General features: G+C 40.4%; 1 protein-coding gene across 4 annotated transcripts in view; it reads left to right on the top strand.

Moving 5' to 3' along the window:
• The window catches only part of dscamb (DS cell adhesion molecule b), a 114845-nt gene that overhangs the window by 62140 nt on the left and 39259 nt on the right, over positions 1–13446 (top strand). The window lies entirely within an intron of this gene.

The raw sequence follows: 13446 nt of genomic DNA, 5'->3' as shown, positions 1-13446 counted from the left end.
GTGTATGTGTGTGCGTGCGTGAGCGTGTGGCAACATCAGTGGTTTAATGGTTTGAATCTAACTTGGAGCAATTAAAAGGCGGGCCGCATGCGCCGGAGTGGGCTCCTATTCATTTCAGGGGAAATCGAGGTTGAAATGAGCCATTGTCGGGCCACACGACCGCTGTGCATACTGAGAGGTCAGCCCGCAGCAGCTCTGCTCAACACTGTGCTTTACCACAGAGGAGAGTCCCTGTCCGAGGCAGGAGGCCGCGGACAAGGAGCAGCAGTGTTTACTTTGAGCTGGAGAGGAAGGATGGAGGAAAGGATGGCCTGAGACAGGGATGCAGACAGATGCGACGAGGGGGCGGTGGGGGTGTAAGAGGAAGAAGATGGCAGTGAATGACAAGTGGCCTGAGATGAAGGTGCGGGGAGTAAGTCTAGAACGTGATGTGCAGTCAGGGGAAGCAGGTGAGGACGTGCTTCACCTATCATCATGGAAATATCAAATGAAAAAATAAATTAAACAGTTATATTTATTTAGTGATTTGTACTTTAAAGTTCTTTTCCATTTAACTTCACCGTTTTTGGATTTTTTTCAAAATCGCTGAATTTTTACATTTACAGTTCAAATAGTCAGTAGAGACTAGCGGTGAGGCAGCAGCCGGCTAAGCCTCACCATGGATTGCGCAATGACTATGCTACCTGTGCTGGCTTGCTCTGCAGTCAGACCGCATTGCTGTCCCTCTGCATATCGCAAGTAAAGTGTTCAAACACTTTTAGTATATGAACTAAATTTCTACAGTTTAGCTGCTGTATATAATGTACTGTACAGTCACTTTACATTATAAACACTGTACTACAGTTTAATTTTAAGCAGATTCTTTACTTACAGACAGTGTAGGTGTTAAAATAGCTGACATATTTCGGCGACTACTTCCGCCTTCGTCAGAGTGTACTACAGTGTTTAGTTTATTTTATTTTATAAAAACTGTGTGCATAGGTGAGGCACACAGTTCTCCTGCCTCATGACAGGGGGCACTGTTGATTCCAGAGATTCTTCTTGCAACTCCTCGGCTGCAGAATAATAGAATTAGTGACAGCAAGCGACAGTAAACAGTTAGCAAGTTAAGTGCAACCATCCAGTCATTTTTTCGTGTTGCTTGGCACTTATTTTCAGAATGGAGGATTACATATCTAAATTAAAAGAATTTTCTAAACTGGACTTTCAATCAAAGCAGGAGATAGTAATTAAAGGAAAACCAACACCGGACTGTAGAGCTCACAAACGGTGAGGGATGGATGTAAATCTCCTGGACAGCTTCTCAGCTTTTTTGGCCCAGAGGGATCTCATTGAAACTATTCCTGAGGCGACAAAGTTGCTCCAGCTCGTGCTCACTGTTCCAGCTACTACAGCATCAGAGGGGCGGTAATTCTCAGCACTTAAAAGACTGAAAACATACAGTCGGAACAGGACTGAGCAAGGACGACTTTCTTCACTGGCAGTGATCTCCGTTGAGACAGAAATACTTTAAAACCTGAAGAAAGATAAGGAAGGCTTCTACAAAGAAGTTATCGATGCCTTTATTTAGAAGGAGCTGCGCATGGACTTCATTTATCAGTAAAGGTAACACGATAACGTTTTTTTTATTATTTTTTTTCTATGCTACAGTTTGTATATATAAAGAATGCCATTTTGACATTTTGAACAAAACACGTTAACTGTTGCCAATTAAATGGTGAATAAGCTACTCTGTAGAGTTCATATGCTTGTAAATCTAACTGTGCTGAGGTCAGCGCCTCACCAGCCATGAACCTCATCACACGTCACTGGTCTAGAAGTACCTTTCGAAAAGACAAACCAACAAAAACATAATCTAGATTAGCAGCCAGTCAAGTGTAGGCCTTCACTCCGGAGGAACTAGTGCATTAAAAGAAGAGAGGTGGGGGGGGGGGGGGTAATTGGAATACTTTGTTTATCAAATTCTGTTCAGGCTTGATGTAATTTCTGTGATCAGGAGGAGGTGCTCTGACAATATGATCTTACTAAAGGCTAATCTTCGGTTTTAAAAGATTTCAGGGACCATTTTGAGTTTTAATGGAAAGGTGTGAAAAAAAATGAATAAATGGACAGGACTGGACCAATTGTCTTTCTGAATTGGCACCAAAATCTAATGGTTAGCAGGCCATAAAGTTTATCACAGTTCAATCAAAACAGATTGAGTAATGTTTGTCTGTGTAAACTCTCAGTCGTACAGGAGTGGTCCATCGATGAGAAGGTTTCTTCAGCCGTCATCTGTACAAATGTGAAGGTTTCGGACGTTTCGCCTCCTATCCAAGAGGCTTCGTCAGCGAACTAAAGTCTGACTGGTCGTATCGGCCCTATTTATATATCCCTAATGTCCAGACATGGTGGCGCCGGACACAGCTATGATAGGTCCCTACACTTTGAAAGGGGGGTAAAAGAAGCGATTCTTATAAAACAACAAAATCCTTCATTAAACCGGTCCGGTGGGGTGAGGTTCAATTTGGATCGTTCATACAATAGCCTGCTTAGGCAAAACAGGTTAGGCAACTTTCGTAATGCTGATGAGGGTCGTTATGCTGATGAGGTGATACCGGTGGGACTGGGGGTAATAGGCCAGTCGTTAGTCAGGAATGTAGGAACAATCAGTGGGGCCACAGGGAGGGGTCCTCTGCTCCCCCAACCTGAGAGTAGGGACCTATCATAGCTGTGTCCGGCGCCACCATCTCTGGACATTAGGGATATATAAATAGGGCCGATACGACCAGTCAGACTTTAGTTCGCTGACGAAGCCTCTTGGATAGGAGGCGAAACGTCCGAAACCTTCACATTTGTACAGATGACGGCTGAAGAAACCTTCTCATCGATTGAGTAATGTTACAATATAATGAATAATGTTAGCTTTTGTGCTTGCCTGAGGTGAAAAATATTCTTGAGAATCATTGACGGGCCGTGCATGTCACCCAGGCTTTCTGTAGTGCTATGTCTGAATCAGTCCACGGCTGCAAGTGTGGTGTGATTTACTACACGTCCACTAGAGGATGTCGTTGGCCAGGAAATAACTTGTGACTTGATGAAACTTAAGAAATACTGTCATTAAATTGTTCGCATTTTACGATAAACGTGTGGATTCATGTTAACCTCATAAAATTGCAATATTTTTTGCTATTTTTGCTAGCTTCAGAGCCATCCAACTTTAATGATGTCCATCTATTCTTGAAAAGTCCGTCCCTGAAAATGGCTTTAACAGTATATCTGCAACCAAATCTATTTGTTGTGGGTTGAAAAAAATAGTATTAAATCAACACAAACTACAGTAAAGTCTCGTTATATCGATATTCAAGGGAGTCCGAAAAAATATCGATATAACCGGGACTATCGATATATCCGACCCTCTTTGCATGTAATTTTCTCCATGCGTGCATAGAAATAGTATCGATATAACCGGGACTATCGATATATCCGATATCGATATAACGAGACTTTACTGTATGTATTTGCTTATGCAGCTCACTACAGATACAGTGTTCTAGCTCTGGCCCGTATGCTCTTATGACTAGCAGCTCGTGATACTATGATTGGCTCGTAACTAGCCAATCATGTCACTCGCCAATCATAATACGTGAAAACTCTGACGTTTCCAGCGCCTTCCAGCAGGCCTTGGGTTGCCAACTAAAAATCTGATTGGTGAAAGCAACAGTTTCATTAACACTTATTTTATGCGCCAGGGCCTGCAGAACTGAATGTGAAAGCAGACAAATGGATTTTTGACCCTGGTCACAAATGATGGCTGAAATTGGTTAAATGCTTAAAGGACAACCGACGTCCCTTTTTTGTTTCTTAACTGACATCAGAAAAACGTTTTATAGCATCTAAAATACCCAAAACACGCAGTATGATAATTTTAGTCAAAAGCAAAATACCAATAAAATGACTTGAAGTGTCCAAAATCTGCAAAAAAATTGAGCTGCGAATTGGGCATTTTCAGAAAGTCGCGGCCCTAGTTCATGACGTCACGCCAAGACGTCTTGCATTGCTGGAGAATCAAAACAATGGCTTCAGATTCGGAGAATATGCTTTCTTGTTACACATCCAGCTATGAATATGATTCAAATAGTTCTGAAGAGGAAAGCATACATGTTTGCAATCGATTAAAGAATTTATTCTGTGCCATTATGAGGCAACATTGAGGGGAAATGTCTCACCGAAAAAGAGGCACAAAATGGCAACCTCCCGTGGCCACCTCCGTTTCTACAGGCTGATAAATTCCTTATATGGAGCTTGCACGCCCTCTTCTGGCGGCTTTTGGGTGCAACACGAGATCCCCAGACCAAACAAGTACAGTGAGACCTCAACTCACAAACACCTTATCTTACAAACTTTTCGTCTCACAAACGTCAAATTTATGAAAATTAAACCTTATAATAAGAACTATTTTCATAATACACACCCACCACAGCTGGCGGAGTGATCTTCGGCGGAAGCACACGACCGAACAGCACCAGAGGTTAGGTTACCAACAGTCCTTATGGAAGGTGACTCTCCTTCCATACGCCATCAACAACCATCAAAAAGGTACATAAAACTTTATGTTACAGCACAGTTTATTTCTTAATTACAGTCCTCATGTAATGCGCCTCTCTTTCCAAACAGCAATTCCCTTTGACCTTCGACCTCCAACGCCATTCCATCATGCCTTAAATGACCATCACAAATGTAAATAAAGTGACTATGATACAATGCAGTGTATTTCTTTCATTACAATACAATAACACATTATACATAGAATAAGGTATGTTGTGTGTAGTTTTAAGGCTTATTTAGTTGAAAAGTATATTTTATGGAAACCCGGGAACAGATTATTCCCATTTTAATGGTTTCCTGTGGGATTTTTTTTTTTTTGAGATACACACTTTTCGCCTTACACACTGTCTGGGAACCAATTAAGTTCGTAAGTTGAGGTCTCACTGTACAGCAAAATACATTGACGTGATGGAAGGACCGCTAGAATGCGTCTTTTTTCGGTCAGGGACGTTCCTTAAGTGACATTACGTACGGACTCGTCACCAACTCAAAAACAAGACTTCCTGAATATTCAGCGCGAGTCTTAAAACGTAAAACATAGCTATATGCGGTGGAATCTTATTAAAATACGCTCAGTAGGAGTCATTTGAAGCCATTTTACAAATTATGGACACAACTTGTCCGGAGACGTCGGTTGTCCTTTAAATATGAAAATACACATCTGGAAGCAGCACAACAGGGGAAAAGCAATGAAAGAAAGCTCAAAGATAATTTGGAATTATTTAATAAGAATTCATGAATAAAATATAATTCACATTAGTCTGTCATTCAGATATTTTTAGGCCAGCAGAGAAGACCAGATGGCCAACCACTGTTGAGAATTTGTACCGATACGAAATGAAATTGCAAAAGCATAAACGGATCCATTTGGATGTGCAGAGCTCTCAAAAGGTGCGATGGGGGTTGCCTGCTACCACTGATGTGAGCTGGAAAGTACAGTGCTGACATGGCCCCTAGAAACCAACACACACACACACACACACACACACACACACACACACACACACACACACACACACACACACACACACACACACACACACACACACACACACACACAACGCACACGCACTCACACACACACACACACACACACACACACACTAAAAATGTCTCCCAAGACAATGCCTTAAAAATGTACACACAGCACATCATGTGCATGTTTCACACAACAAGAAGCTCGAAGTAACTTTGACCGCATTGGATCTTGGCGCCTGCATTCTAATCAACGTCATCCCGTCCCCGATTTGTTGAGTGCTACCTTATAATTCACTTTTGGGATTCAGCGATAGTTGCAAAATTTATTGTCGCAGCCCAAGACATTTGTGTCACATTATCCACTGTGGACACTGATCCTGTGCAGTGTGAAGTGTATCACTTCGTGTTTGGCTCTCCTGTCACAAAGATTTACGAGATTGCATGAGATTCAGAGCATTGAAGACTAAGGAAGGATTTTCATGCGACATCTCAAGCTTTTGCCAACTACAAAGGCTCTTTTTTGTAGTACTTATCATGATGATGATGATGATGATGATGATGATGATGATGATCTGTTATTATTACGGAGTGAGATCCTTCAGAGAGACCCACATCAAGGATAGTTTCGAAACAAATTATTCCAGTGGAATAAGCCTTCATGCGAGAAGGCCAGGATCGACAATAAATATGAGGCTCAAGGTTTGGCCAGTGCTTAGGATTGACAGGCTGCCTAGTACAGTGATACATTGCCAGTGATGCACAACTTTCTCCACTTCAGGGGCCATTGTGTTTTGATTTTGTTTGTATATATTTTTAGAAATGGATCACTGGGCAAAAAAAGCCAGTCTTCCAAACAAAGAAAGGCTTTCCATTAGAGCCGTGGTAAAATTTGTGTCTTTTGTAAACAAAGCAGAGCACAGTCAAGAGTACTTTCTGACAATCACAAAAAAGTAACATCAATATTTCAAACCTGAAAACTTTGCGCAAAAAAGAAAATGAAATTGGCATACAAGGGCAAATGAAAAAAGAAAAACTACATTCAAAATTAAAAGGGAACATGCCCATCCCCTCGTAGGGCACAGGGCAAAGCTACCTGATTTACGACTGGAAGTACCGATATTTATACTTTATGCCATAAAGTTATTGCTTAGAAAATTTCTGCAAATACGTAGTTGTGCCCACTATAACAGGTGCCATGTAGAAGTCATCCACTTAAAGGACAACCGACACCACTTTTTTGTTTCCTAACTGACATCAGAAAAACGTTTTATAGCATCTAAAATACCCAAAACACGCAGGATGATAGTTTTAGTAAAATTCGAAACACCAATAAAAATGACTTCAAGTGTCCAAAAACTACTTCAAATTGAACCCGGAAGTGGCCAGTTTCAGAAGGTCCCGCCCCCTTGTTCGTGATGTCACGCCTAGACATCTTGCCTTGCTCGAGAATCAAAACAATGGCTTCATATTCGGAGAAGATGCTTTCTTTTTACTCATCCAGTCATGAATATGATTCAAATAGTTCTGAAGAGCAAAGCGTAAATGTTTGCAATCGATTAAAGAAGTTATTCCGTCATTTTGATGCATCTGGACAGAAATGTAGCACCCAGGAAAGGCATAAAGTATTGCCAAAGCTTCGTTGGAAATGGGCTGATTTGTTTGTGTCAGTGAATATCAAATTGTTGTCTTGGTGCAACACACAACGATTCACCATCGCATTATTTAGGTGTTTTCCTTCTAATTTCGCCATCAACACGGATCAACACGAAGTTTACAGACCAAACAAAGTACCCAAATGCATTGTGTGTCGCTTTCTCCTGTTGTGACGTCAGGAATCGTCACCAACTCAAAAACAAGACTTCCTGAATATTCAGCGTGAGTCTTAAAATGTAAAATATAGCTACAGTATATGCGGTGGAATTTTTGTAAAACACGCTCAGTAGATGTCATTGCAAGTGATTTTACAAATTATGGACACAACTTGTCCGGAGGCGTCGGTTGTCCTTTAAAGAAACAAGTATTTATTTCTGCTTTCAGTCAACTACATTAACTACATTAAAATTAAAATTAAAATTTACTTCTGTCAGCAGCCACTGACTCAATTTCCCCCGTAGAAGAAGTAGTGGTCAGCCTCTACTGTAGCGCCTTATATTTGGAAAACTTTGATATATTATTATTATTATTATTATTATTACTAAACATTTCATCTCAAGCGCCTTTCAAAGCTCTCAAGGACACTTTACAGTCACAGGCAATCATAGATACAATAATAAATAAAATACAATTATAAATAGAATCCAATAAATAAAATACGTTATAAATTATAATTAATAATTGTAAATAGAAACAAGAGAGAGCTATGCAGAAAATGCAATGAATATTAGTTGTGTTAAGTTCATACTGTCTACTTGTTATCTAATTTACAAGAGATTCTTTTCTCACAGACAGTGGCTTTTCAATTTTAATAGTGGTGTTCAATTACCTTACATGTTTCGGCGTATACTTCCGCCTTCGTCAGAGTGTCACGGATGTTGTTGTTGTGACGCGCCTTTTTCAGCTGATGTTACTATGGGGGCATGACCTACCTGTCAGATCTGACAGGCAAGTCACGCCCCCCACTGTCAGCTCGTTCCTCCAGGAAATTATGCAATGCATATTGTATTTGGAAAACGTTTTATCCATTGAATGTGCACCTTATACTCCGGTGCTCCTTATACACCGGAAAATACGGTAAAGCATATCAATATCGAAAAGCAAAACTTGGAGAAATCACCATGTTTTTTTTTTGCGTTTTTTTTAGATTATGCACAACTCTCATTTATTGGTGATGTTAATTAATTTTAACAGATATTTGTTACATCTTTAGTTTTATTTTTATGCTTTATAAAGCTTTTTGGTCTGTATTACGGGGGGCTTGGAATCGATTAGGGCATTTACATGTAAAATGTGTCTCTAACAATATTTTCTGGCTAAATAATTTCTTCCAAAACCAATTAATTTAATAAAATATACAGACTCTTCCCTACTAGTTACAAACAACGGTACAAACAAACATTGTTGTAGTAACATATGTCATATTCTATTCAGTTGTACATGTTCATATTTTTATAGAGCATATATTTTATTAAATGTTTATTTTTCAGTACAAACCAATAGAGGTGACTTATACAAACCTTAAACATACTTATATAAACCTTAAACATATCTACAAAATATAGTACTGAAGCAACTTAAGAAACGAATTCACCTCACGAATGATCGTTAGGAACGTATCTCGTTTGTAAATTGGGGACCGCCTGTAGTCTAAACTCAAACGCTTCTAAGGTCTGTGTAATCGGTTTGGGTTGTGTTGCTTGTCCATTTTGTGGACGTTTACAGTCAGTGTTAGTGCATTCTATGTTGAATGTATGTTTGTAGCATGCAGTGTGTATGAGGTTTATGCTCTGTTTTCAACCTCGGTGTGTGTATTACACCGTCATCCGATGTGTACTTCAGTCCCTTCCAGAGCAACCAGAGGCATTGATTATTGAGGGGGCTGACCGCTCAACTCGGCGGATGCAGCACAATACATGTTCACGAGGGAGAACCATCAGTTGCCCTGACAACACCAGCGCCTGTCAACACCTCCGTTTTAATAGTGACAAATTGTATTTATTACATCAATGTTAATCCCCCCTACTCACTGAACACCCCCCAAGCCTCCCATCCCAAATCCCCTCAGATGAATTTAGCCATTTGCTCATCAAATTGTGTCGGCATAATTAGTGAGAAGTTGGAACAAAGTGTTATTATAAAGCACGAGCTCAAACGCATTGTCCAGAGTCATCTTCTGACCAATTACACATCATGCCACTCTCCTCCGGGTTGATTAAGTGGGAAGGGCAAAGGGCTTTTGATTTGTACTGAGTATTTGAAAGGTCGTGATTTGGTTTTTGCGCTAACATGGATCATTCATCATGCTGTGATAACAGCAAACCGGCATCCATATTACCTTAGAGCTGGGACAAAATATCCCTTTAGCACAGTAGCGTACTGTAGTTCCGCCGATGTTCTCCCCATCTCACTCCATTGGCCTGCATAGCAACACGCTATTTAATGGCACCGGCTTGTGCGGGGATTACTGGATTGCTCACCTCATCAAAGACATAAACAAGGACATGACTCTGAAACCTGGGAGACCCAACTTTCACTTTCAGCATTTTTGTGCTCGGAGCACGTGTTTTTGTGTGCTCAGCAAAGTGCACAGACGTTAGTGTGAAACTAATCCTTTCTCCACTTCCTCTGGTGTGAGGATGTTGCTAGTATGACATGAATGACAAAGCTGCCACGAAGAAGGCCTACTTCATTGAATCAGTGGAGAATGATGTTTGAAAGCAAGACTTGTTTTTCTGTCGTCATTTTATCAAGACAGCATCTTTCCATGTTTCGTTGTTTGGATTTGACGAAAGGATGAAAAAAAAAAACGATGTGTTAAAAAGCATTGAAAGGCTCTCATTCGTCAGTTGCAGTCGTCCCATTACTGTCCTCAAGCAAACCTCAGTGACCAGTCCCAGTACAAATCTGATGCGGCGTAGGAGCGCTCTCATGATTTATTGATGACGACATCCCTCACATGCTCGCTTGTTTATTAAATATGAATCGTTCATGGCAGTTGCACATTTTTTGCATGGATTACAACGCAGTAATAATTTATGATAAATCTGAGCCAGTTGTCAATATAAGGAAGTGGTTCCATAACATTGCTTGTCACAATAGTTTCCACTTTAAAGTACATTTGCATTTTACGTGTTTGTGGGCGTGTGCATCCGTGTGTGTTCGGGAGTCTGCGGAAATAACATTGTTCTTTCTGCGATTTCGACCTCATTTTAAGCCTTTAACTGCCATTCCCGAATTAAAAATATGACGTGGAGCGCCATTCCCAAATTTGTTCGGGTTTTTATTTTTCTTGCGGGGGTGCCAATAAAGCGCTGGTCAGACCTCTGGCAATTTTTTCCCTTCCACGAGAGGCCAACATTTGCCTTTTGTACAGCCGCCCCCACTTCCACTCCAGACCCATAAAATTTCGGAATTAACTCTTTTTTTCTGATGAAAGAAGAGAGTCGAAGGTTTCTAACGCAGTATTGATTGTTTATAGAGTCCTAAAAATCAATATTCTGTGGGTCCTGGAATGTGAGTGAAAATGACAAAAACCCTGGCAAGGGAGTGGACACATTTTTACACGTCTGGCAGTGAATGAGTTAAAGATTGCAGCAGCACTATACAACTCCAAATTAACATCTTCACATTCACATTCATAATTCCGTAACAGACGGAAGTAGCTTAGTTGCTTACTTTCTGTAATGTTTTAGTGAAGAGTTATTTCCACTGCTTGTCCCAACTTTGCTTGCCACTAAAATCATTGGTCAATGATAAAATGATTGGTCAACTATTTGAGGATGTTTATTTGTTAGTTTGGGGCTAAATGAGGAATTCAAGTCAAAAATATTATTTACGACAAACTTTAAACCTATCTTTATGATTAACATTGCACTTGTGGAATAGCAGTCAAGTGACAAAATCCCCCAGTTTTTAGCCATCCCAAGAGGCGGCCATTTTGCCACTTACTGTCCACTGAAAACGACATCACAGTAATGAACGGTTGAGGACCCTTTCATTACAATGGTAAACACAACTTAGGGTTGATTTCCTCTTTAAGCGTTCATTTATGAGTTCATTATTGTTTGTTTTTATTTGTCAAGAGTCACATACCCGAGAGGATAAAATCATATGGATGAAAAAAGAAAGATGTTTATGGTAGCAGCTGCAAGATTGCAATGTTCGGAGCAAACTAAACACTGCCATAGCATGTAGGACACACACACACAGCTGGAGAGAACGTGCAGGAGGCAGTAGAGGAAGTCGAATGAGCCAAATAGGAACACAGAGGTTTTTGAGGGTAAAGAAGACACAGAGACTCTCTTAGTATTCTCGCACTAATGCCAAAACCCTCACTTAAAACCAAGGACGCCTTTTTCAACAGAGTGTCAATGGCAGCTCTGTCATTCTTGTGCATTGCTGAAATCTATTCACACAGCAGGTGCATTCACAGAAAGACACTTTTACAGGTGCTCGAGGCTTTTTCAATCCAATTTTAATCGTGCCTTCGAAGAAAAACTTGAATCTCAAACTTGGATTATGCCTCAATGACATTCTTTCCAATACACTAATTCCATCTCATGTGCAAATAATGTCATTATTTTCCATTATTCAACTCAAACTTGAGTGATGCTTATCAACCTCTATATAACTTATTTTCCGTTGTATAAGTCACACCGGAGTTTAAGGCGCATCCACAATGAATGACAGAATAAGGCGCACCTTCAATCAATGACCAAATAAAAAAAAATCAAATATAATATATAAATATATGACGTTTTCCAAATATAACGTTACAGTAAAGGCTGAGGTTATGCATGACTTCTTCTACAGGAGGAAATGGAGTTGGTTGTAGTTGCGAGACCTGTTGTGGCTCAATATTACTTCACAGTATTAGTCGCAGGGTCATAGTTTGAAAAAAAATGAAGGCTTTTCGGTGTGCCTTATACAGCAGAAAATATGGTACATACATACATACATACATACATACATATTATATTGGTAATAATATATTTGATTTGTGATTTTTTGTTATAATAAGGGTATATAGGTTCAAAGTCAATGAAATGAAATTAAATTATTTTGATATCTAAATGTACCTCAAATGTATTTTGCTGAGAAAGAGCACCTGCCGCCTCTTGGCAAAGCGGTGATAATTTAGAAATTTTGTGACCTAATTTATTTGAGCTCATCTTAAAGATCACCTTTATAACGTGTTGCGGTTATTTTTTTCCTGCTTTTACCTGAGCGCAAGCAACCATTAGTGATGCAAGCTGTTGACAGAATCCATTTGATCGCAGTCCATCTTATTCTTTTCAGCCTCCCATTCCTCTCTCATTCGATCACACAATAAATTGAGCTATAATGTCTTCAAAAGACTCCGGTTGCATCGAAGCGCTTGAGAAAATTGCGGCGGCTGGCAAAATACAATTTTATCTCACTCAAGATGGATTCCACTGTGTGATTTCGAAGGACTAGTTCGGAAACAAAATGGAGAAGCTCACCGGGAGGAAGGAGAGAAAAGAATGAGAGTAGCAGAAGGGAGTTTACGGCTTCATAATAGACACTTGTGTTTCGTTGCACCAAAACGTCTTTTTACCTTATGCCCCATTTCATCACCCACTTGTTAAATATTGTGAGTCTTTTGCAGAAATGAAACATACACGCAGCCAGCAAGTTTGGAAAATTATATTTAACCGTCTCTTTGATTTCGTATCTTCCCCGCTCCTCATGCCCCAAGAAGATGTCCTACCACTATTGTCAGGAACGCTCACATGCACACATGCCACCAGCACCTAAACACACACGCGCATGCACACACACACACACACGCACACGCACACACACACACACACACACACACGCACGCACGCACACACACACGCACACACACGCACACACACACACACACTTGCACATGGTTAGACCCTCACTACTTGCCTCCATCTTCATAAATTTCACTTGCTCTGAGGATATTTCTACTGCATGTAAACCAGTAAAAGCCCTTCAAGACACCAAATCCGAGAGATCTATTGTCTATTCTATCTAGGTCAATGCTTACAATAGCTTTGCCATTCCTTCGCCTCTGCCACTTTGCCCCGCCCTTCACCAACACACACACACACACACACACACACACACACACACACACACACACACACACACACACACACACACACACACACACACACAAACACACACACACACACACACACACACACCACCCATTTGCCAAGCCCCACAAGG

This window comes from Hippocampus bargibanti, linkage group LG14 (genome assembly GCF_051943395.1).
Source record: "Hippocampus bargibanti isolate YZ-2025 linkage group LG14, ASM5194339v1, whole genome shotgun sequence".
Taxonomy (NCBI): domain Eukaryota; kingdom Metazoa; phylum Chordata; class Actinopteri; order Syngnathiformes; family Syngnathidae; genus Hippocampus; species Hippocampus bargibanti.
Note: the sequence above shows the minus strand (reverse complement) of the source record. Positions and strands in the feature narration are given on the sequence as shown.